Raw genomic sequence first — 25,731 nt, forward strand, 5'->3', positions numbered from 1 at the left:
TCTAATGACAGAAACAGAGCTATGACCTGTAACAGACTGACAAGAGAAAACCAACAATTCAAATAAGCTCTATACAGTAATTCCCAGTTTCTTTGTTCAAGTCAGTGTGTTTGGATTGGAAAGGTGAGCATTAGACTGACCACTCTTTTTTTTTTTTTTTTTTTTTTTTTTTTTGGCTGTGTTGGGTCTTTGTTGCTGTGTGTGGGCTTTCTCTAGTTGTGGTAAGCGGGGGCTACTCTTCGTTGTGCTGCGCAGGCTTCTCACGGTGGTGGCTTCTCTTGTTGTGGAGCACTGACTCTAAGCACATGGGCTTCAACAGTTGTGGCTCACGGGCTCAGGAGTTGTGGCGCATGGGCTTAGCTGCTCCGCGGCATGTGGGATCTTCCCGGACCAGGGCTCAAACCCGTGTCTCTTGCATTGGGAGGTGGATCCTTAACCACTGCGCCGCCAGGGAAGCTCAACCACTCATTTTTAAGAGCTGATTTCCAAAATGTGGCCCTGAACAGTTTCATCAGAATTTACTTATTAGGCAGCTCTTGGTCCCTGGGTCCCATGCCTCTGACAAAAAGAGAAAGCCTGCATACCAGAAGGATTATTTCTATAACCGCTTAGGTGTCTGAGTTGCGGGTGGTATGCCAGAGGCAAAGTCTTGAAGAAGCTAAGACTCATTGCCTGTGCTTTTCCACTCTTCACCTGGTTCCCACCAGTCTCTTCTGGTAGCACCCCACTTCCCTAAGGTTTCATGCTTGCACCTCACTTTCCCTGGATGAGATCTTCATGCATTTCTTTTCCTTTCTTCATGTTCCCTTCCATAAATACTCAGACAGCTCTGATAATGACGCCAACACTGAGCTAGGTGCTGAAGGCAGAGTTGGAACCAAACACACACCGTCCCACCCTCATGCTGCTGGGGGGAAGACAAACATGAATGAAATAATCGTAGAGATAAACATATAGCCAGTCAAGGACATGGAGGAAAGGCCTCCCTAAAGGAATGACAATTGAACTGACAGTCATTACATAAGGGGGACACAGTGGGGAGCATAGTGAGGGGCAAAGTCTAAGGACCCAAAAGGAGATAGATATGGCCACTGCCAAAAAGGAGGGTTGCAATATGAAGCTGGAGAGGTAAACAGGTGCCAGACCACATGGCTTTGAGAAAAATGGCAAAGATTTATTCTAAGAGCACTGAGGAACAACCAAAGAATTTTATGCAGATAATGAAATAATGAGGTCTAAATTTAGAAAAAGGTTGCTATGACCAAATGTGGTGAACAGAGAGAATGAGGGAGAGGGCAAAATTCATCCAGCCAGCCTGCCTGTCAGCCAAACAAAGCTTAAACCTCACAACAAAACCACTTTGCAGGGTTGAAGAAAAAAGTGATGTGCTCATATGCCTAGTGAATGGTAGAGCCAGGATCTGAAATTTTAAGTAACCTGCTTACCTATCTACTAAAGTTAAGTATCTGCTTACATGGTGGTATTTTAGTCTGCTTGGCTGCCACACAAAATACCACAGACTAGGTGGCTTAAACAACAGAAAGTTATTTCTCACAGTTCTGGAGGCTAGAAGTCCAAGGCCAAGGTGCTAGCCAATTCTGTTCCTGGTGAGAACTCTGTCTTGCAGATGCCTGCCTTCCCACTGTGTCCTCAGGTATCAGAGAGAGCTCTGGTGTCTCTTCCTCTTCTTATAAGGTCACTAGCCCTATTGAATTAGGGCCCCACCCTTATGACCTCATTTGACCTTTATCACCTCCACACAGGCCCTATTTCCAAATACAGTCACATTGGGGATTAGGACTTCAACATGTGGATTTCGGGGGGACACATATAGTCTATACATATCATGTGGGTAGGAAGTGAGAAGAGTAGGATTTGAATGGTCTCAAACGCCCATGACTGGTCTGCTTATCAAGCTGTCCTCACAAAGTGGGAGATGTAGTAGTTTGAACTCCAAAAAGCTAGATCATCATTAGTGTGTTAAGACAATGGGACTTACTCATCAATCTCTAGCCCAGCTAGCAAACACAAAGAAGTAGCCCATCCATCTCACTGTGCTAGTGCCATACTCATTAGTCTTTCAATTTCTTCTTTACCTTGGCTACAGGCTCATAATATATGAAACTGATTGGAATTTTTAATGAATATACTGTAAATTCCCCTGTCCACATTCACACCAGGGAGCAAAAGTTTAGTAAAAACCTTTAAAACACACAGAAATGACAACTGGCATTTAGCTTTTGAAACAGAAGTATTAACAAGTAGATAATTTATTATGTTGGATGTAGTCAAAAGCCTAATTTATTAATGTCAAAAAAACAGGTATTTGGTAGTGTGGTTTATATAGCTTCTAGTTTGGCTTTTTTTTTAAGTTAGACATTACTGAAGAGGTTGGAAGTAAAACCCCTCTCCTTTAAGCAGAAATTTGTATTAACTGAGTTTAAACAAATAAGTTAAAACTTGTATTAATAAGTAACCTTTAAGAGACTTAAAATTATCTTGAAACCAACATAAAACTTCAAAATACATACTAATTTCAAAAAATAAAATAAATTTAGGAGTTTTTATAAGTCTTCAAATAGAGGAGAGATTATAGAACTCAGCATTTATCCTTCACTATTTTCATAAGATTACTCAGAGTTAATATTGGTTTTGTATGTGCCAAACAGAGAATGTTATGAGAAAATTGTTTTAAAATAAATGTTTATTTTATCCCACAATATGAAACACAAAAAAGTTTCTTGGGCAGCTAAAGCATTTACTGGGGAAAATTATATTTCCCGCTGTCATTGTTGAATTCACTACAGTAATTATATATAGCACTAGTTATAGTAAGTATGCACACACACACCACATACATATTCATGTTTATATGCATGTATGCATATACATACATATGTGCACATGCTCTCACAGGGACAGAGACCTAAGAGTATGGACCCGTTTTCAGCTTTTTACTTTTAAAGGCTGCTATTTTTGCAACAAGATAATTAGTTATGACAAGCACACAACCACACATAAACAATGAAGGGCTCAACTTATTATTTAAATTACTTAATAGACAAGCGACATTGTGCCCCCATTATCCTCCCGCTCCCAACTAATCTTTTCCTGACATGTTAGTATGAGCTGTATAGGGGCAGATTCATGTCATGTGTCAACTTAAGCATGAGCTATATAAAGGGCAGATTCACATCATGTGTCAACTTACTGCAGAGGTTGAGTACATATAAGTAATCTTTCAGCACCGAAGAATAGACGTGGCTTCAACAAGAGAAATTAACCCATCACATTACCCATTCACACTGAAGAGAGCTTAGCTTGGCGGCAGTTCCCTCTAGACAGCATGGAAGGGGAACCCGCGGGAAACCAGTAGGAAAATGAAATCAACTTTCAGCCTGGGTTTCGGAGAGAAACTGTCATTGTCTAGTCAATCTAAAAACCTTTAATGGGATTAAATCCCTCAAATGGAAAAATCTCCATAGATTGCTGTTTTTAACTATCAACAATTCTTTAACAAAAGAATGTTCATCTCATATTCTGCATCACAATGAATACATCCTACTTAAAATACACATGGGCAATTTCTAGAGTTGATGAAATACATTTCATTCATTATCACATTTGATCCTGGAAATATCCCTATGGACTGAGGTCAGGTATATATTACCATCTTTTTCTAGCAAGGAGACTGGGGCAGAGACTCCCGGGGTCATGTGGATAACAAATAATTTGCTTGGGTTACCATTGCAATTTTTTTAAGGCAAGAAATATAGGCAACAACCTTGGCTAAATTAAAGATTTTTGCAGTTGCATGGAATTTCGCAGTCCACCATGTGTAAACAACATCAATAGACAATAACAACATATCCAGTGAAGTAACTGATGGAACTAGGGGAAAAATATATTTAATATACAACAGTGTGCCTTGTCTTTGTCAAAACCAATACACATTTGAATTTACCAAAAACTGCTAAAAGACGTCTGGTTATACAGGTTAATGGATCTCACTTAACATAGCTCTGATATATGGGAAATCAAATAACTGGCTTTGAGCCTCATTGTTCCTCATCTATAAAACAGGAATAATAACAACACCTAGTTCATAGGAGAGTTGTGAGGAATAAATTGGATATTTATGAAAAGTACCTGGAACACTTCTGGCAGATAATTAAATGCTACTTTTTATTACTGTCACCATATATAACATATATCATAGGTGTACAGCAGATTACTTTGATACATTTATATATTTGTATATGATTGCTAATAGTGATATTCATCACATTACACAATTATAGTACAATTGTCTATATTCACTGTGATGTGCATTAGATCTCTATGGCTTATTTACTTCTCTTTACAAGTTTGTACTCTTAAGCACCATCACTCCTAGTGAAAAAAATTTTTTTTAAATAGAGCAAGGCACAAAGGAATATTCACTTTGGGCAAGAGATTCTTCACAAATCAAGTACATATTTTCAATCTGTAAAAAGTAAAATCCTATTAATTCAAATACACCCACTTAAATCTCATGATAGGCAGCAGTCCTTCCGCCCAGGTATTTGCTCTCAGGCAGACACAGCAAGGAGCCACAGGGAAGCCAAAAGAGAGCGAGATCCTCAAGAGGCTTCCCAGCAAAAGGCTCACAGGAAAGTGAGTAAAATCTCTGATAATTGCCTCTCTGCTCCCTTGGGAGGGCCAGTCACATCCCAACTAATGAACCAGCTCTCAAACAGGAAAGAATGAAAAAGAAGGGAACAGCTTCATTAAAAATCCCAGGAAGATGAATTAATCCCCTTCCTCCCCCTCCCTCTTGCCCCCAGCAGGTGTCCTCTACATAATAGCACTGTGGAGTTCTGCTGTTAATGCCACTCTCTCTCCTTCCACTGGACCCTGGGGTTTTTCCATGTCAAAGATTAAGTTCCCTTTGACTTAATATAACAACCAGCTTATGGATAAAGGTGTCATTTATTTGCACTAGTTTTCCTGCTTTGGAAACACGCAATTTAAATGATTTGAGACTTTAGAGACCATCTAATTCAAATGAAAATGGCTTCAAGGGCCAGGAAGGTAACACAAATAAACGAAGTGGGCCAGGTAGAAACTGGGGTTTACTTTGTTTAATTTTTACCACTCAGAATTTTAAGCCCAACTGTTATGCAATCTTTCCATTTTTCCAAGAGAAACTGGAAAGTTTTTATGTTGACAACTCATTTAAAAGATTATTAAGCTCCATACACACGTGCATAGAAAACTCACCTATAGAATTCCAGTTGGGACCTCCAACCTATTCTGGTGAATTTCAGCCCTGGTTTAAAAAAAAAACAACAAAAAAAGAATCACCTGGGAGCTTTAAAAATACACATCTGCCTCCTCTTCCAACTGGCAATTCTCATTCAATTGGCAAGGGTAAGCTTTCAGGTGATTCCAATCAGCAGCTAGAGTTGAAAACTAACAATCTGGTCTAACCTATGAATTCTACAGATGAGGAAATAGTGGCCCAAAGACTTAAAGCAACCTGCAGCTAGCAGGAAAGAACACGGCTTCCTACAGACATGCTGTTAGCAAAACTCTAATATAAATGCTACTTTTTTTTGCCAATGAACTGGAGTTTGGGCTCCAATATATATCATCTGTAAAGTTTCAACTGCTTCCTCAGGAGAAGTGTTAGGAAAAAGAGGACTGCAGCATCAAAAACTAAGTCTAGTGGCTATCATGCAACATTTGCACTGGATTGTAAACTCCACGAAGGCAAAGGATTGGTCAGTCCCTCCCTCACCACTGAGGTAGGTCTGCGCCTCCATAAACACTTGATCAATAAATGACTTCATGATTTTCAAAGTTCTATTCCCAAATAAATTGGGAATAAAGTTCCCTAAAAGCTCAAAAATCAATTTTCCACAGAGCAATGTCAGTGACTAGAAACATTTCAGAGGAAACAAGTTATGAGGTCTCAACTATCTAAGGGGAAGATCCTTAGATCACTGTTGACAAAGAGCTGTAAATAGTAAAGAGCTGTAAATAGAATAAGCTGTTCAGAGGCTTCCCTGGTGTCGTAGTGGTTGAGAGTCCGCCTGCCGATGCAGGGGACACGGGTTCGTGCCCCGGTCCGGGAAGATTCCACATGCCGCGGAGCGGCTGGGCCCGTGAGCCATGGCCGCTGAGCCTGCGCGTCCGGAGCCTGTGCTCCGCAACGGGAGAGGCCACAACAGTAAGAGGAGGCCCGCGTACCGCAAAAAAAAACGAATAAGCTGTTCACAAGATCCCATCTCGTTAGGTTTAAAGCTTCCTTTCCCTACAACAGCACAAAAAGGAACAAACCACTCTATTTACGTCACTTTCATCACCACCACTAACTCACAATATTTATTTTTTCTGGAGCTCAACCCTTGCCAACTCCAATAGCCATAGCTTAAATATCCTGTCTGGTTTCTTGACTCCCTGTTACAGAACCACTGCAATCCCTTGTCTGTCTGCACTTTTATTCATTTTCACACACTATAGTGGATAACTGGCCTCAAAAAATGGAATATAGCAGTGTTATATTTACCTCAAAAGATCTGGTGATAAATACCAGGCTTCCTTTCACCCTGTGAAGATGCAGGCAAAATCCTACTCATTGTGCAAGAGTAAGACAAGTTATTGGCTTATTATTAAAAAAAATACACCTCTGCCCTGTCAGTCAGTGCAATCCAACCATCTTTCCTCTTCATAGTGAGCTGTCACTGAACCAGGTTCGTCTTGCCCCGACGCACAGCAAACCAAAACGCTGAGACACCGAGGTTTGCAGCAGAGAGGGTTGATTAACAAAGCAGCCAAGCGAGGAGATGGGAGAACAAATCTCAAATCCGCCTCCCTGAAGGCAAGGGGGCTTGGGGTATTTATGGGACACGAATGAAGAAGCCGAGTGGTCTGAGGCGTGGGAGGCGTGGGGGAAGGTGATTGGAAAAAGGTGCGGGAATCATCCATCTGCACGGGCGTAACTAGGCAACAGGTCTCTTGCACCTTTGAAGAGTAGCGTTTTCGGTCCTCCGATGTCAAAAGGTCACCGAGCAGACAATTAAGCATGCCCAGGGTCGGTGGTCCGATCCAGTCTTAATCAGCTCAGCTCAAAATAGATGTTGCTGACTCCAAGTTCCTGGAAAATAACTCTGGCAAACATCTAAGTGTTTTGGCTAGGTGCCGCTTAGAGGACAGGCAAGTCTTCAAACAACCTTGATTAGTGAAGGCAGGTGGAATGGATCTGACTGCTTACCCATGGGTTTATTTCTAAAAAAACAAATCTGATGTCACTTACCTACAAAAGAAATTCTGGGGCAGCTACCTACCGGGACCCAGAAAAAGTCCAAGATCCCTGATGCTATGTATGAATCCTACGGACTTTTCCAGCCTCATTTCCCTTCAACTACCCTCAAATATCCTCTGGTCCAGCCACCTCAAACCACTTATCAAATTTACCTAACACACCATCTTCTTTTATAGTTCCATGAGTATGAGCTGTCCCTTTAAGAACTCCCCTTCCCCTTTTCTCTATGGGGTGGGAGAGGGGTGCTTTTCAAGAATGGGCTCAAAAGGTGTATCTTCTGAGAAGCCTTCCCTGACTCTCCAGGACCATAGGTCTCTGTTTCCTCCATCTCTCCTGCCTCCCATGGGGTTAGTTGTGAATGTAATTAAATGCCTCTAGGCTGTGTGCTGCCAAAGCCCGTGTCTGCTCTTCACACAGTATGGAACCCAGGTTTGCTGAGTTCAACTAACCGCTGCTGCCCCACCTGTGCGGATAAGCAGACAAAAGTGGGTGTCCGGGCAGTTCCACCTCCTGTGACAACTAGGGCTCCACTCATGGTGAGCCTACTGGTATTTGTGACTGTTCTTCTTATCAGTGCTTTGGTTTCAACTGCTCCATTATGAGTCTCTCCTGTGAACAAAAAATACTGGACAATCTCACTTACCTGTAGAATCTAAAAAAGGCAAACTCATAAAAATAAAGTAGGATGGTGGCTAGAGGGGTTGGGAGTTGAGTGAAACTTGGAGATATTTGTCAAAGGGTGTAAACTTTCAGTTATAAGATGAATACATCCTAGAGACCTAAGGTACAGCATGGTGACTATAGTTAACAATACTGTATTGTAAACTTGAAATTTGCTAAGAGAATAGATCTTAAATGTTCTCACCACACACAGAAAAGTAACTACGTGAAGTGATGGATGTGTTAACTAACATTCATGTGGTAACCATTTCACAATGTGTATACATAGATCATCGCAGTGTATACTGTAAACTTGCACAATGTTATTAGTCAATTATATCTCAATAAGGACTTTAAAATACATGAAAACAAACCAACAAACACAAATATGCTCTCTTCTCTAAAGCACACTGAGCTTAAGTCAGACCCTCCTTATTCAACATAATGTATGACATAAAAGTCAATGTTGATTGAAGTACACTTTTCAAATCAGATGTCATAGGCAGTCTCTCTTGATATTTACCTAAGTCTCTTTTGCTGTGATTTAAATCAGGAGAAATCAAGAATACCTTCAGAAAACTCACCACCAGAGATGGAGGAAACAGAAAATCAGTCATATTAAGTTTAGAAATGAAAAAAATTTTAAAAACCACAACGATGACTGGACCACCAAGTCTTTTCCCTAGCAAAAGAACACACTCACACTGTTAGTTCAGTACAGAAAGCTAGCTATGGGTGCTCTCAGAGTGGGGTATTTTCTATCGACATCAGCGCCAATCCTTTAGAGCTTGATGGTGGCATAATTCCATCAATGATTCTGACTCATGATTGACTCATTTTTCTATTTGCTGGACTTTAAAAGTTACCATAGTGCCCTCATAATGTGCATCAGCAATGTTACCTTTTGAAACCTGTATCATAAATTCTACTTTAGTCTGAATGCACCCAAAATAACTTTATCACGTAGAGAATAAATCCATCAATTACTAATTACTGAATGCCTACTATGGCCCAACACATTGCTGTGGAGGATATTCAAAAAAAAAAATCAGGGCTTCCCCGGTGGCGCAGTGGTTGAGAGTCTGCCTGCCAATGCAGGGGATACGGGTTCGAGCCATGGTCTGGGAAGATCCCACATGCCGCGGAGCAACTGGGCCCGTGAGCCACAACTACTGAGCCTGCGCGTCTGGAGGCTGTGCTCCCCAACAAGAGAGGCCGCGACAGTGAGAGGCCCGCCCATCGCGATGAAGAGTGGCCCCCGCTTGCCACAACTAGAGAAAGCCCTCGTACAGAAACGAAGACCCAATGCAGCCAAAAATAAATATATAAATAAACAAATCTATTAAAAAAAAAAACAACCGAAATTATTTCCTTGATGAATTTAATGTAAATCATAATGACATTTTACATATTAGGTCCCTTATTTTGATTTTTCTCGACAAGATCTCACAGAGCAGAACACTCGTCATCTGCAAGGCGCTGTAGTGAGGCTACCGGGGAAGCTGCAGACTTCGACCCTGAATACATGCCATATGTAAGAAGGCAATGCCCATGAGAAACTCAAGTGAGAGAAAGTGTGAGAGTCTTAATAAACACGCCAATAAAGTGCCAGGGAAAAGGAACAAGGGAGCTTGTAGCTGGAAATGGAGCAGATGCAGGAGAAGGATCGGAGCAGACACTGTGGAGTTTGACATTGTGGCCTTTGAGCTGCGCCTCAAAGGATGAGTAGAATGAGAGGATGCAAAAAAATAGAGAGAAAGGCCACTGTGGAGGGAACAACATGAACAAAATTGCTGGGCAGAAACAAATGAGATATTCTGAGGGCAAAGGAGCAGTTCAGCTTGAAGCTCGGCAGAAAATCCAGATGGATAAGTAGGTTGGGGTAACATCACAGGGCTACGAATACTGGGCTAAAGAATCTGAAAATCAGTCCTTAGGCTAATAAGATGATTTTTGAGAGCATGAGCGGTCAGAACAACAATTATCTAAGATGATTTGGCAATGGTGAGATGGAGCTAAAGGAGGATAAATAAGGGCTTCTATGGCTGTGGCTTCTGCTCCAACCAGTGTATGAGCTGAACACTGCAGTGATTCTTCTGATTAACGTTTATAGCTACTGTCAAATGCAAATCTATTAACTGCTTGTGGTGTCTTGCTTCACAAAGCTTTGGTTTCAAACACATCATTATAAAGTCTCTTGTCACTGGCACTGAGCAGTCTGTGTGCTTTCTATCTGCCCAGAACTAAGTGTTATAAGACCCAAGTGCCAAACAATACATGCAGCAAAATGCTCATGATTCCCAGCAAAGACCAAACCAAACTTGTAGCGTAATGTTTATGTGCTACATAGCACCTGCCGTATATGAAGCACTGGACAAATGATTAATTAGATTGAGTATTTTTTGTTATTGTTGAATCCAGAGAAGACAGTGCTATAATCCGCCTTGGTGTCAGGTTCATTTTATGCATCCACCTGACTGGGCCACAGTGCCCAGATACATGGTCAAACACTATTCTGAGGGTTTTGGGGTGAGATTAACATTTAAATCAGTAGACTTTAAGCAGTTTGCCTTCCAGAAGGTGGGTGGACTCATGGAACCAGCTGATGCCCTAAATGAAACAAAAGACTGACTTCCCAGAGTTAAGAGGGAATTCTGCAACAGACAGCTTTTGAATCTGAAGTGCAACTTCAGCTCTGCTCCTGGGCTCCAGCCTGCCCTGCACATTTTGTACTTGCTAGCTTCCATAACTGTGTGAGCTAATTCCTTGAAATAAATCTCCTATATACACGCACATCCTATTGGTTCTGTTTCTCCAGAGAACCCTAATCCCATGGTAAAACATGCCAGAGTTTTCACAACCTACTTCAGGCCTACCTGAATCTTCTTATGATCGTCTTGTCTAGAAAATGCCCTTGACATGGAATTTATGGAATGCCAGATAAGGGCTATGGGCTGGGGGCAGGAGTATCTGGCTAGATTTGCTGGGGCTTTCTTAGGCGGTCGTTATGCCTACGAGCCCTGTACATTTCATAAGCACTCCACTTAGCCAGACGTTAACTATACAATGACCTTCTATTTAATATGTAGAGAACAGAAGGGAGTTGTCTGAACTGAAAAAACGTGGCAGTGACGATCCTTATTACTGAATTCCAGGAAAAAAATTAATGTATTATACTTTCATATGTGATTTCAATTAATAACATTCTGACACCATTGGCAAGGTGAGTGGCCCATGATAGAGCCACTGAGTCCAAGGATCTAGGCTAACTGAGGGCCAAGCAGGCCCCTTATGGGAACCCAGGCCTCACATTCAGACCTCTGCAGCCAGGCTGACACCATCCCATGCCAGGTGAGCCAAAGTGCTGTTCCTCCAAAGAGACTGTAGTGAACAAATAATTACCATGTTTCTAGTTCCTGTTCTCATCAGTCAAATCCCAAAACACCAGATAATTTGTCCTGAATTGTACTAGCTTCCCTATAATAATTTTTACTTCTTTGCTGTGGACTTCTAACATCAAAGAGAATGAGCAAGAGGGCAAGACCTATGCCTTCAATCTGTGAAGGGGGAAATGCATGGTTTTCGAGTTTTTGTTTTATTTTAAAGGCACACTTTTTCTGGCTGCTTTCTCTAATTGTGTCTTCATCTTGATTTCACACTGCTAGTATCTCTGATCATTATGGGCTTAATAACAATCACTTCATCATATTCCTGTTTTTTTTTTTTTTACACTACATCCTTATATTCCTTTAAAAAAAAAAAAAGGCACCGGAATCACCAGTGAGTTTTAAATCATCTATGGGCCCCACCCTTAAAGATTCAAATTTCTTCGTTCTGGGGTGCAGCATCCTGTTCTGATCGCTGACCTCTATTCTTCTATCACTTTTAATCAACTACTCTGACTTCTACTCTCTCTCTCTCCTGTCTTAACTTGTTTTTCTTAACCAGCTTAGATTCCTGGTTGATCATTTCAGAGGCTCCCTTGCTGCTGCCATCTTTTCATCACAGCTCTTTGACAAAACCTTAGGCCTAGATGATCCCACTTTCCCTGTGCTGGCAATGGCTGAATGCCTCCAGAAAGCATCAAATACTTTATAATTCTTTTAACAGTGTATCACCATGAATTTGTGAACATCAGCCTCAACTGGGCCTTCAAGAAGTGACTAGGGATCCTACTAAGCTTTACTAATTTACACCCTTTCATATATTCGAGCTTTCTCTGTCCTCCTCAAAAATCTGAAACTACTTTCTTTCTTTGCCAGGATGCCATCCCTTTCTCTCTCCCATTCAGCTACTTTTCAAAGAAGCCATTTCATAGAAACGCCTTTAACTTGCAGCTACCATACCTCGGCATCTGCACCCTTCCCTTCTTCCCTCCTAGTGCAGAAGGGAAGGAATCCTCTCTCCTCTCTGATTCCTCCAGCTGTCCTCAGAGTGGAACCCCTTCTATCCTCTTGGGAATCCTGCACGATTGATTACCCACCCTTTCTCTCTCTCCAACCCTCATCCTCCCCATTGCTCTTTCCCATCAACCCTTGGACAAGCTTGGGTCTCCTAACTTTAGAAACCTCTCCCTTAATGCTATTTCCTCCTCTAGTTAAAGCTCCATCCTTTTGTTCCCCTCCAGAGCATCTGAAATGATTCTTTCCCTGGCCTCTGAGATGACACCCTAGCATCTTCTCTGTCACACTTTTCATTCTTATTTGTCAGCTTTTCCTCCACGTGGCTTTTAAATGTTGGAATTCCTCATGGCTCAAAGCTATGCTTTCTTCTCTCACTCCATTTTCACCCTGTGAGCTAAGAGTGATACCTTTGTGGCTTCAATACTGTGTCTAAACCCCTGACTTCCAAATTCGTATCTCCAGACACCTCTGATCCAGGATCGAGACCACATGGAATCTCCTCACGGATGTCTTACAAAGGCCCCAAACTGAACTACTGTCTCCTAACCTATGCCTGGTCTCCCTCCAGTGTTCCTTCCCCGTTCCCCTGAAGAAGACAAATACCGGGCAGTTTTCCATGGCGTCCCTCACACAATCATATCCAAGTCAGCACGAAGTCCGGTCTACTTTCCCTCATAAATAAGTGGTATATCTATTAACCGTAAGTAACAGTAAATCTCTCCACTTCTCCCCATCTTTATCACCACCACTCTGGCTCATGCTACCAACACCTCTGGCCTCCAACAGATTCAGAACACATCTCCCTGAACACCTCTGTCCACACCTCCTCCATCCATTCTTCATTATGGAGCGAAGTGACCTCCTTCAAATGCAAACCTGATTGTGTCACTATTTTGCTTCAAAACCTTCAATGGTTTTCTATTTCCCTTTCTACTGATAAAGACTACAGTGCGGCCTGCAAGACCATGTGAGATATAGTCCCTGCTTACTTCTCTGGCCTCTTCTTAGGCCATGTTCCTTGCTCTCTGGGCTCTAGCCACACTGACTGTTTTCAGTTCTCAACAGTACTGGGTACCTTTCTGCCTCCTGTTCCCTCTGCCCAGATTGCTCTTCCTTCTTCCTCTTACTTCTACTCCTTTAGATCTCAAATAACTTCCTTTGAAAGCCTTCCCTAACCACCAAGCCCCAACCTGAATCATGTCTCCTTATACTTTGATTCCACAGTACTTAAAACTGTTTTTCCTTATACTTGGTTAACGTCCTCCTCCATTCTAGACCATGAACTCCTGTGAGGCAGAGGCTATGTCTGAGTTGCTTACCATATGATAGTATTCTAGGACCTAGTCTCCTGCTCTGCTGGGCAAAGTACAGACTGAATTAAGGAGTGGCTTGTGAGTGACTGAATGATAGTAATGATGGATCCTTATACTCAGCTATCAATATTCATCTTTATCCTCCCCTGCAGCACAAACCCAGAATCAAGGTCAAGCATAAACTTTCAAGTTCAGTTCAATATAAAAAGTATTTTTTAAATACTTTAAAATAGGCTGCATGGAGGAAAAAACATTGAAAGGGAAGGACTAGCAGGGTCTGATCTGTGTTCTCCAACATAGGGAAGGAAAACCAGTATCTCTGTATTCATTCTGAAAACCAAACAAGAACTAGCCATATCCACTTCATGAATGAATTCCTTAACTTACTTAAATCACTTACTTTGTAGATATATAAGAAAAAAATCACTTTCACATATTTTTTAAAAAGGAAAATAATTTAGAATCTTCCATAAGGATCTTAAAATGCTCCAAATTCAGAACCTATACATGTACTAAAACCAACACTAACCTATCCCTTCCAGCTCTCAGAGTCCATCTTTAAATAAGTTTACAGCACTATGTCCCAAAGTCTTATACAAATTCTTGGGCTTAAGCTCAAAAGATATTAATCAAAGTCCAAGTAATTTATTAAACTGCAAGTGGCCATAAAGCAGAGTTAATTCAATTTGGCAGGCAGAGCAAACCAAGACACGGCTTGACCTATGAGCTTTTAGGACCCCCTTTGAAAAGCTGAGTGAAATCACTAGGGAAGAGGTTAAAATTCAACTTTGTTTTATATCTCTCTTTAAATAATGTACAGTGCAAGCGTGCTCCTGACAATTTAAGATTTTGAGTGATAACTTACGAAACAAAATACTTCCTGAGTTTTCCCACAAGAATTTTTTAAAAGTTCAAAATGCTCTCTTCAACAATGTGGTTATTATTAATACCCTTCCCTTTAAATCATGGACTTTTAAGGCAGCTGTCCTTTGAATTACAAAATCCCAAATCCCAGGGAAGTCATTATAACTATTATGTTGACGGGACATTAATATTTTACTACTCACATTTGGCAACTGTTCTTTTTCTGGAAAATTTCTCCTTGCTGGATCAATATTTCAAAATTTAATATTTAATAAAATGAAGACAATTTATTTTTTTAATGATCAAGGCAGTGTTAGGCTGCCTTAGCTATCTATTACTGCATGACAAGTTAACTCAAAATTTAGCAGTTTCAAACAACAAGCATTTATTATCTTACAGTCTAGGGGCAGGGACCTAGAAGAGGCTTCGCTGGCTCAGGGTCTTTCACAAGGTTGCAGTCCAGTTGTTGGCGGGGAGGGGACTGCAGTCATTCTGAGGCTGGACTGGTGCTGAAGGCTCCACCTCCAAGGTCACTCCTATGGTGGCTGCTGTCAAGAGGCTTCGGTTTCACATTGGCTATTGGGTCGGGGGCCTGAGCTCTTCATTCCACACTGGCCATGGGACTCCCTCACTTTCTTTCCGGGTGGGCCTTTCCATAGGGCAGCTCAAAACATGGCTGTTGGTTTCCCCCGGCGTGAACGGTCCAAAAGACAGAGCAACCAAGACAGAAGCCACAGTGTCTCTGAATGATTTAGTCTCTGAAGTTGCACATCTTCACTTCTACATTATTCTGTTCGTTAGGAATGAGTCACGAAGTCCAGCCCCCACTCCGAGGGAGGGAAACCTGGACTCCACCTCTTGATGGGAAGAGTATCAAAGAATTTGTGGACATATTTTTAAAACCACCACATAGGCAGTGGCTAGAAGCATGGGAGTTGGCCACATTCGGAATTAGGAAGAGCTGTGTTTGAATCTTGACCGTGCTACTTACAGCTGTGGGTCCTTGTATAAATTTAACTTCCCTATGTCATAGTTTCACCAAATGCAGAATCAGGTGGCTCATGGGGGTTTTGTGTGGGATTAAATAACATAACATGAAAAAAGGCCTTGGAATAGCCCCTGGTAATAGTAAGCACTTCCTTAATGTTGCCCATACAACAGTTATTGGTGAAGCAAACTATTGAGTGCCCACCGAGTAAAGAATACACAGTCCTTTGCCCTGTAGGAGCTTACAATCTCACTGTTACGGAAGTAAATCTGAAGTTAGACATAGAAAAGCTAATGTGACATAGAACAGCTACTTTTTCCTCTAGAAATCCAAGGGCTTCCTAAAGAGAAGAAGTACTTCCTAAAGAAAAGTGGTCAGAAAAGCAGTCCAAACAAAATAAGGAAATATATAACGGTTTAAATACTTTTGTTTGCCTGCTTTTTTAAAGAACAGAGGCTATTCCTTCAACTTAAACATTCTCAGAAGTGTTGTATATACAACAGATGAAAGCACGGCACTCTGCGGGTGGGAAGCATGCAGTGAAGCCAGCTTGGCCCTCTGCTCTGGACACCCCAAGGGCCCTGAGGGGGCTTGCTGGAGCACAGTTTGTAAATCTGCATTAACAGATTGTGCCTGTATCACAAACACAAAGGTCAAAGGTCAAATGGTCCTTTGACCATTTGATTAAAGGTCATGATTTAAAACCATGCCAACCTAAGGCAGCCATTTAAGTAAACGGTTTCATACATGTGATTTGAAAGGTAATGCTTTTTCTCCTTTAAAAATGTGCAATGCTTTAAACATTAGAATCTGAAGGGATTACCTTTCAGTCAATCCCTGTTTATTCCTTCTAAGAAAACAAAGACCATTTTTACATGATTGTCCCTTTGTATCTTCTTAGAAGTTAGATCTCAGTCTGAGCCAATAATTTGTGTTTTACATAGATTGTGTTATTAGATACTAACTCTAAGCTTCCAACAACTTGTAATCAAAGCAAAAATTAACGAAAACCTTAAAGCCTATTCTTTTCTGAATTTAGAATTAGAGGTTAGAGGAATTTAAGCATTGGTTAGCCTACATATCCATGTTGTTTATCTTCCCAGAGTCAAAGCTTGAATAATTTATAAAAATTTCTTCTGAATTTTATGCCCCAAGTTCCAAGGCAACCAAGGGTAATTTTCATTTGGGCTATTGAAAGTATAAAGATCAGTCAAAGATTTCACTGAATATTCCATATCCCTCATGGAATATGTAAAAAAAAAAAAAAAAAAAAAAAAAGGATAGTAACTATGGAAAGACTGAGAAATGGATGTTAACTATCCAGACTTAAGCACATTATAAAATAATAAAATATTTGAATGATTACACAACATCAATGCCTGCTCTATAGAGGTGCTTTGCTTCCAAGCCTATAATTGGGCCCTGGATCAAAACTTTATTATTAGAGCATGGGGTAACTTTCTGATGAGCTTTACGGTCAATGTATGTGTATATCAAGATAACAGGTTTTACAATTATTAGTTAGGCTCTGAAAATGTTCCACAGATCCAAGGCTGACAGTTAATCCAGCTTACTAAGAAATATACCACGCATGTTTCATAATACAGTTTTGTCAAAGACTGCATGCCCATCAAAAGGCACCAAGGATAGGGGATGGGCAAGTGGAGAAATAAAAAGTTATTTAAAAAAATCATATTGTGTTATCCAGTGCAAGATGCCTGTCCCTTCCCCAACCATGCCCTCTCACCCCTAATAGGGCACACTGCCTAATTTCTAACGGCCAGCACCTGTATTTCTCTGCCTGAAGGTTCTCTCTTGCATCTCCAGATTGCTTTGCCCTCCTGAATGTTAGTGACCAGGAATTAGTGACTGATGGAAGTTGGTGGGTAAATTATTCCAACTCTTTCAAACTTGGGTGAGAGGGCTCAGGTGTGTGTTTTGTCTGGGCTCCCAAAATCTCTCCAGGAAGATGACAAACTCCAGTTGCCAATGATGGTAACTTGCTTCATAACACACCCTTTATTGGCTCCTTTCGCTTCCTTTTTTCACTTTCTCAAATAAACTTTTACCTGAATCCTTGTGTTATGGCTTTCTTCTGGGAGAAATCCAAACCGAGATGCTACTCATAACTATATTTGCTGATCAAGTGAAGTGGCTCTTGAATGTATCAGTCTAAGGTCATTTATGGAGAGAGATTACAACTATCCTGGATTATCTTTGGTCCCTCACTCCATACCATGAGGAAATCTCACCAAATTATAAATACACTAGGAATTGGCACATGAAAGTCATGCATTTTTGGACGTGTGGAAGGAAAATAAATTTTTGGAAGAATGCTAACAAAACTTCCATTAACTACTTAAAATGCATTCATTCAACCAAAACTTACGAAGGATTTTCTATGGGATATAAAGTGAACAGAAAAGGTCACTACTATTAGGGAGCTTACATTTTTGTTGGTGGAGATGGACAAAAAAAGGAAAAATAAATTAATAAATAAGATAATATTAGATAGTGGTAAGTGCTGTGAAGAAACTAAAACAGGGTTATACAATAGCATGACCTAGTTGGGGAAAGGTTACTCTAGCTAGGGGTCAGAGAAGTCCTTTTGAGAAGGTGACATTTGAGCTGGGGCCTGAATTACAAAAGAGGACCAGTCCTACATGGATGCGTATGTGTATAAATGTGTGTGTACACACGCACACACACACACACACACACAATCACACCTCCATCATATCACAGAGTCAGGCCTGAAGAGGATAATATCCTTTCATAAAGTATTATCTCTCTATCCTCCATAAAATACAGACCATGCAGTTATTAAAAATGGGAGGCTTACTTGTTAGATATGCATCCTAAAGTATAATATTTACATCTACAAAAGGAAAGGACAAGATGTCTGAGACTGCTTTAAAATACTCAGGGGCACGGTGGAAACATGAAAGATTAGCAAAATACTGATGACTCTGGAAGCTGAGTAATGGGTACCTGAGGCTCAAAATACTATTTTCTTTACTTTGTTTATGTAAAATTTCCCACAGTCAAAAGTATTTTTTTTAAATAAAATGTATATCAAAGATAGAGAATTCCCAAAGTTATAGAAATCCCACCTCACCAAATTTTCATCCACAAATTAGGAGTTCAAGCAGGAAAGGGTCCAGTGGAATCATGAAGGTGTAAAGAAAAACTCTGGACTATGCAATGAGAAAGGAGGTTACAGGATACCCCTTCAATGGAATGCTGAGCTGGCAAATTGGATGTGTCTCCCCAGTCCTACTGAGTCCTACAGAAAAATTCAAAATGTCTCCATCTTGCTTCAGATATTAAAAATTTCTAGATGTTTCCAAGGCCCTGAACAAGATCCACTTTGGGAAGCTGGCCATCAGGTTTGGGTGCCATCATTAATCTAAGGAGAAATATACCGAATTTGCATTACGAGCTGAGATCCCAGTTATCACCTGATCCTATCCACGTCCCTTTGTCCCCAACTCTCCACATACTTCTTGTCAACAATTCAATTTCTCTCTGTGTTTTACTACATACTAACGTCATTAATAAAATATTTATTGAGTGTTTATTCTATGACAAGCAGAGTACTGTTTTGCCAATGTCCCTATTGGAAATAAGATGCTACACTGACTGCTGATAGGAAAGAAATCCTTCCTCTTCATTTTGCTGCTCTTTCTTTAATATTTCAGACTTGCTAGGTATAAAAATGGTGTCTTTTCTTCAGTCATCATCATCTTGTCCAGGGATTCTAGTATTTTCTTCTACTCCTTTGGGAAGAAGCCACTGTAGAGGTTTTGTCTTTAGGAATCTTTTTATTTCTCCTTCACATATGCTTTTCAAGGCTCTTCTTTACTTTGCTTTACCAAATTGAGGTTTTCTGGGATAACAATAACATAGCTTGAAGATGTCCAAAGAAGCAGCTGATAGGGTGAAGCAGGATCATACGCCATCATCCTGACCAAGGACAGAGGCTGATTTCCTGACCGATAGCAATCAAAATTGGCAGTCTGACTGAAGACTCATCAGCCGTCATCAAACTTGAGATGAGCTGTTTTCTGCATCATGGTTGCACCTTCTATTTTAATGAGCATGGGGAGAGAACTATGTAAGACGCTGCTTTGTAATGGTCTCACTCTACTTTTTTTTTTATATGGCCACTCAAAGATAAAAAAAGATGGATGTGATGCTTACTATGATAAAGTACATTTTTTAAACAAGAAAAAAAAAGAGCTTTTCTTTGTACCAGTGGCTATCATATTTCTAATAAACTAAAGGAACAAAGAGGGATGCCTCTTTTAAGGTTTTTAATTATATACTACTTTAAATGTTTCATTCGATAAACAACTGAGGATACAATCAAGGAGTTATTATAGCAAATGTCTAGCATAGCAGGCTGTCCACCATAGATAAATACATCAAAGCACCTGTTCAATTTGCAAGCCCTTTTGGTTCTACTGCTGACTGAGGGATTTATCAGGGTGCTTTCTACCACCGGCGCCAAATCTCCATGAAGTGAGTGTTTTCCCTAGGATACACTTTCCACTTAGAAGCCCAGCCAGCTGGGGGATAGACTTGTTTATGTTTAAACGAATTCACAATATAAGAACAATAATTCACTAGGATTATAATGATATTCTTCTAAAGAAAACTGACTGAAGTCTAGTCAATAACAGAAGACGCAAGCCCTAATCAGAGCAGTAAACACATCTGGAAGTTTTAAGGACTCTGTAGAAGAAATTATCTACTGATTTTGGAATGGAATATCTGAAGGTAAGTTGAGATGCTAATCACACAGCCCAACAATTTCTGACAAAAATCACTACCTTCCTATGAATCATTAGTAAGTGAAATTTGTGCCTGACCTAAGGTTTCATTTACCTATATTAAAAGGTAGAGAGAAACACCCAACGAAGAAGTTGAGACTAAACAATGACCCTCTCTGTCATCCTTCTTTTAAGGGTCTGGTACTCATCATGGAATTTTCTTTAGCTCAAAGCAAAAACAACAACAAAAGAAAAGCAACTACTTCAGAAAGACCTCCTGATTCAGACCATGATGAGCTGTTATTGTTTAGAATGGGAGCTGGAAGCACAGATGTGATTACATTTTTATCTGTTTTACTTCATTGATTAAAAAAAAATTAATGGTAAGGGAAAAGAATCAGCAAACACTATTTCCTGATGCTTATATTCAAAATTGTTGTGTATTGTTAAATAAGTGATATAAATTATAGCTTGACTGTCCAAAGCAGCCCACATTAGTTCAACTAACACTCTTCCCACATGCTGTAATGCTATGTTTACAGCATTCAGCAGAGTGGAAAAATATAAAAATGAATAAAATTTATTTTCTGCTCTTGAAAAACCCACAGCCTAGCAAGGAAGACAGATATGTAAAAAGACCATGAAACTGGAAATGAATGAAATAGGTGTTCCCGCAGACATTCAAGCAAAGCCCCAAAGAGGTGAGAGAAGAGAGAAATTCAATAATGGATGGATTCAAACATAGCCCTGAAAAGAATCCTAAGAGGTCATCTTGTTTACTCCTCTTTTTTTGTTGTTGTTTATTTGTTATTAATGTGTAAGAAATATGAAACCCAAGAAATTCAGTAGTTTGCAACAATTACAAAGCCTGTTAGAGGCAGAGTTTAGAGGGGACCCAGGTTTCCTGACACCCTAGTTTACTATTATTTCACATGATGCCATCCTAACTTGCAGGTTTCTTATATCAAAGTTGAACTTTGGTTTAGAACTTATATGTCCAAATACTTATCAGTGGGTCTAGCAAACACACACACAAACACACACACACACACACACACACGCGCGCTCGCACGCGCGCGAGGGGGACAGCACGGACAATTTCATCTAAGAGCACAAGACTCTCATTGGCCCCTTGTCCTGACTGAAGGTCTGTGCACACGGTAGGGCCTTCTGATAGGCCCAGATGTCAGTCTATATCACAGGTTGGTTTTCCCTCTTTGCCAAGAAGAAAGGGTCATTTCTTTCACATCCAGACTTGCTGAAATAAACAACACTGTCATCATCGTCAACCATAACCATTTCCTGCAGGAAGACAGAAGATTCTCATCTGTGTCAGATTCTCAGCTGGGAAACTCATAATTTAGTCAAGAAGCCTCAGATGGATACACAAAAGAGAAATCAATCATAACAGATAGGTGTCTAATGCGAAGTACAGGCCATAAATGCTACAGACTTTGTGTGGAAATGCCTCAGCCCCAGGCGGTAGGCATTAGAATTCTCACAGAGGAGAAAAGTGAGTCTCAGAGGAGTTAATTTGCATGTTGGTGGTAAAGCTCAGACTCAAACTGAGCTCTGATGGGTCCCAAAGTGGTTGCCTTTGAAGCACACCCTCTCCCCTGTGTGTCCTGTATATACCAGCTTTGTTTCCTTACTCCAAGGAGAGGACTTGGTAAGTGAGGAGCATCAGGGAACTCCCTTAGGGCTGATGGCCAGATACACCTGCTCTAGACTTCCCTGAGGCATTGGCAAGCATTTACCTCCAGAGGAAGATGAGGTTGTTGACTCAGTTCATGTCCTGTATGGACACCTTAAATCCCAGTTTCCTGAAGAAGCGTTTCTGTCTGATGTACTTTCACCTCATTTATGGCCAGATGGCATAGTGTCTAGGACTTGGATAGAACAAGCCTTCAATAAATGCTGATTGCTAGTACTGACTCATGCTCATGGAAGCAGACACAATGAGGTCCATGAAAAGAATACCTCGCAATGTAGTCTCTACCTGTCTGTAACATGCAGTTGCAATTTGCTTGTCTTCAGAACATTCTACTTCTGCTGTTCTGGGGCTTGGTATTCCTTGATAGTAAGAAATTAGGTAGCTGTCTTCACTGCATGTAGAATTCTATTTACCTGCACAGTATTATACTTTCCACAGATTTATTGGGACTTCAGGCATGAACAAATGTTTTGAAACTATCATCATAATGTTTTGACTGTGGATGATTAATAATCTGAAAAGAATGAGTTGTTTACAGGTTTGAAATTAGTGAACAGTGTAATGAGATGGCTAAAACAGCTCATGAATATTAAGCTGACTTAACAGATATAGAAGGTCCAGGACTAAGGATTTCACATCTCTGTTTTCAATGACGTACATTAGGAGGGATGGAGAGAATGTGGACTCGAGGCATCCTGGTCAGGGCAGAAAAGGGTGGCACCCCACAGTGGGTGAGGAACAGCTCCAAGAACAGGCAAAAAAGAATTCAGGAAGAAGGAGCATACTGTTTGTTTTCCAATACAGCACTTAAAGGGAAGAGAGATTAGATTCATTGTGTGTGGTTCCAGCAACTTAATACTAGGCCAGTGAGCAGAAGAAAGTGTTGATTCAGTACAGGCAGAACTCTCTAAACATAAATCTCCCCTAGAATGGACTGGCTAGTGAGGCAGCAGGATTTCCATCTGATTATTTCCAGGGAGAGGTAAGCTGGCCCACTAACATGGAGGGCTACTGAAGTGGAAGTTCTTGCCCCAGTAGGGAGTTACCTATAAAGTCGGTGATCATACTAATCAACCATGTTATTGAGTATATTGTTTCCATTATATTGCCCCGGGTTGAAAAAAAATCACTTGCCAAAAAGGCATCCTGTGTTGCCTTGTTTACCCAATTAGCCAAGGTCTGACTTCAGCCTTACCGAACTTCAGTTCTTATCAATTCAAGATTCAGAAAGTGATTACGTGATTTGAATACTCATATTATTTGTCACTACCACAGATATTATAGGGTTTTCTTTTTATTTATTTATTTATTTATTGTGTGGTATGTGGGCCTCTCACCATTGTGGCCTCTCCCATTACGGAGCACAGGCTCCGGACGTGCAGGCTCAGCGGCCATGGCTCACGGGCCCAGCCGCTCTGCGGCATGTGGGATCCTCCCGGACCGGGGCACGAACCCATGTCCCCTGCATCGGCAGGCGGACTCCCAACCACTGCGCCACCAGGGAAGCCCAGGGTTTTCTTTTTTAAGAAGAAAAAGGGACGGTTTGTATGGACGCATGTGAACACACTAAAAAATAGAAGTTATTTTCATTATTGACATACTTTTAAAAAATGTCTTCCCTGAAAGTAAACAAATCTCCAGAATTGTGCAATTTACCAGTGGAATGACCAGAGAAGCTTAAGATTAGCAGATTTAAAAAATATAACCCATGCCTTTTTTCTGAGCTAAACAATTTGCTGTGCCACATTCTCAGTGTATCACTCAGATTTATCTTTACATTAACAACGCTTACCAGCAGATAGCCAAAAAGGCTCGCCAAGTTGGACCAACTTCAAGATTTGTTTCCATGCTGGGGTGCTTCACACGATTAGAAGCAGAGTGCAGCTAGGGCTCATTTATTACATTATGCTATAAACATTTTGTCTTGAGCTAACAAGATACTCAACACAATTCCATAGGTTACCAAGCACCGTATACATCTGTTAACACAGGCACCAGAGATAGCACAGAAAAGGCATCTAGAATCCATTTTTAAGAGGTTTATGATGCGAAGTCTGCTGTCTAAAAACTAACAATCAAAAACACAGCCCCAAACTCTGCCTAGAACAAATATTTGCAAGACAAAGTTATGCTCAGTTTGGAAAAAAATGCACTCGTGCCGTCGCTTTGTCAATGCATTTATAGATTTTCATTTCACACCTCTGCCCATTAAGTGCTGGTTTTCCATGCCATTCAGGAGACCCAAGCTATAATTTCACTGTGATCTATTTACTCCAAAAGAAAAGCTGAATGTTGACTCACCAACTTTCCTTAGACTCACGTGAAGCAAAAAGTTTACGAGGGTGGAAGAAGATGAGAGATGGGACATACTTAAGCTACGAATGAAGTTTTCCAGTGGTCTCTGAACTTAAAACACATCCTTCCAGCTCCATCTAAAGCCCATCTGAAGGGAAACCACGAATGGCCAGACCCCTTGAAATCTAATCTGGGAACACTGAGCTTTGTTTTTCTCAAAAGGAAGAAGAATCCTCTATCACAGAAAAGATGGAACCAACAATTCTGTCTACTAAATCATTTTATTTCGTTCCTATCAAGCATTTTAATTTCTAGAAATGTTTCAATACTATAGACCTCCAAGGTCTATACCCTGGCACCCCAGAGAGGAGGACTTCCAGGATGACACCACCTGCTCAGGTGAGGAAAGATGAGTGCCTTCCCAGGCACACACACCAGGGAGTCTAAACACCCCAGAGGCTGTGCACAACAGTACCCTGGGAATCTCAGATCCACGGATCCAACCTGGGTCCGCGTCGCCGGGCTTCTGAACCCACACATTAACACGTCTCCTAGACCCTCCGTCCTCCTATGCAGGTCTCCCGAGAGCTCCAGAAACCTCCACCTCCAGACTTTCGAAGGCAAAGGGATTAGTATTTTAAAGTCCGTGGTACTTAAATCCTGTACAGAAACTCCTGAGACTTCCCAACCCTCTGGCCTCCTGTTACCTTTCCCCGTCCCTTCCAAGGTCTCCTGGCGGCACAAACAGGCGGGCGGCACCTCTCTGGCCTCCTCCCCCCAACCCCCCTGCACACCCTACTGGCTCAGACTCCGACACGCCCCCCCAGGCGCACACACGCGCGCACACACACCGCGCGCACACACACAGCGCGCACGTACACCCATTCAGCCCACTGACCCTGCACCGGGCCACCCACTCCCACAGCATGACCCCAGCAGGCGTACCCCCCGCTCAGGCTCATATATAAAGCACTTACCCCAAAACAGACTTCCCTGTGCACCCGCAAGTGGGTGGCCCTGCCCAGCACCCTCTGCGCGCCGCCGGAGTCTTCTCCCCAGACCCGTCGCTACCCCACTCACCCGCGCGGCTCTCTTGCCTCGGGCAATTCTGTCAAAACTTTAAGCCTGGTTGATTTCATAACCACGAGTGTGTTCAGGGCTGGAGGAGTTCGGCTCGCCACGATCTCCACCCATCCCAGCTCATGGGGACTGGTGGCCGTGACTCTAACTGACCCCAGCTCCGCTGGTGCCAATGCGCGGCTGCAGTCCGCAGAAACGCGCAAGGGTGGTGCGCTTTGGGAAGGAGCGCGCGGTGTAGAGGCGCACAGCCGAACAACCTCCCCTCTCCTCCCGCGGCGCAGCCAGGGACCTCTCCCCGCTTAGCAGCGAAGCCTCAGCAGTTCCTGCCCC

General features: G+C 41.5%; 1 protein-coding gene across 2 annotated transcripts in view; it reads right to left on the reverse strand.

The window, feature by feature from the left end:
* Positions 1 to 25,731, reverse strand: part of GHR (growth hormone receptor) — a gene marked incomplete at its 5' end in the record, with an annotated part of 273,813 nt that overhangs the window by 247,465 nt on the left and 617 nt on the right. Inside the window, one exon of one of the 2 annotated variants that reach the window (XM_082836087.1) lies at positions 5,263 to 9,009. The exons of the other annotated variant lie outside the window; for it this stretch is intronic. Of the gene's footprint in view, positions 1 to 5,262; positions 9,010 to 25,731 lie in introns of those variants that run through there. 2 annotated transcript variants of the gene reach the window in all.

This window comes from Leucopleurus acutus (genome assembly GCF_964270905.1).
Source record: "Leucopleurus acutus genome assembly, chromosome: 3".
In the NCBI taxonomy this organism is placed as follows: Eukaryota; Metazoa; Chordata; class Mammalia; order Artiodactyla; family Delphinidae; genus Leucopleurus; species Leucopleurus acutus.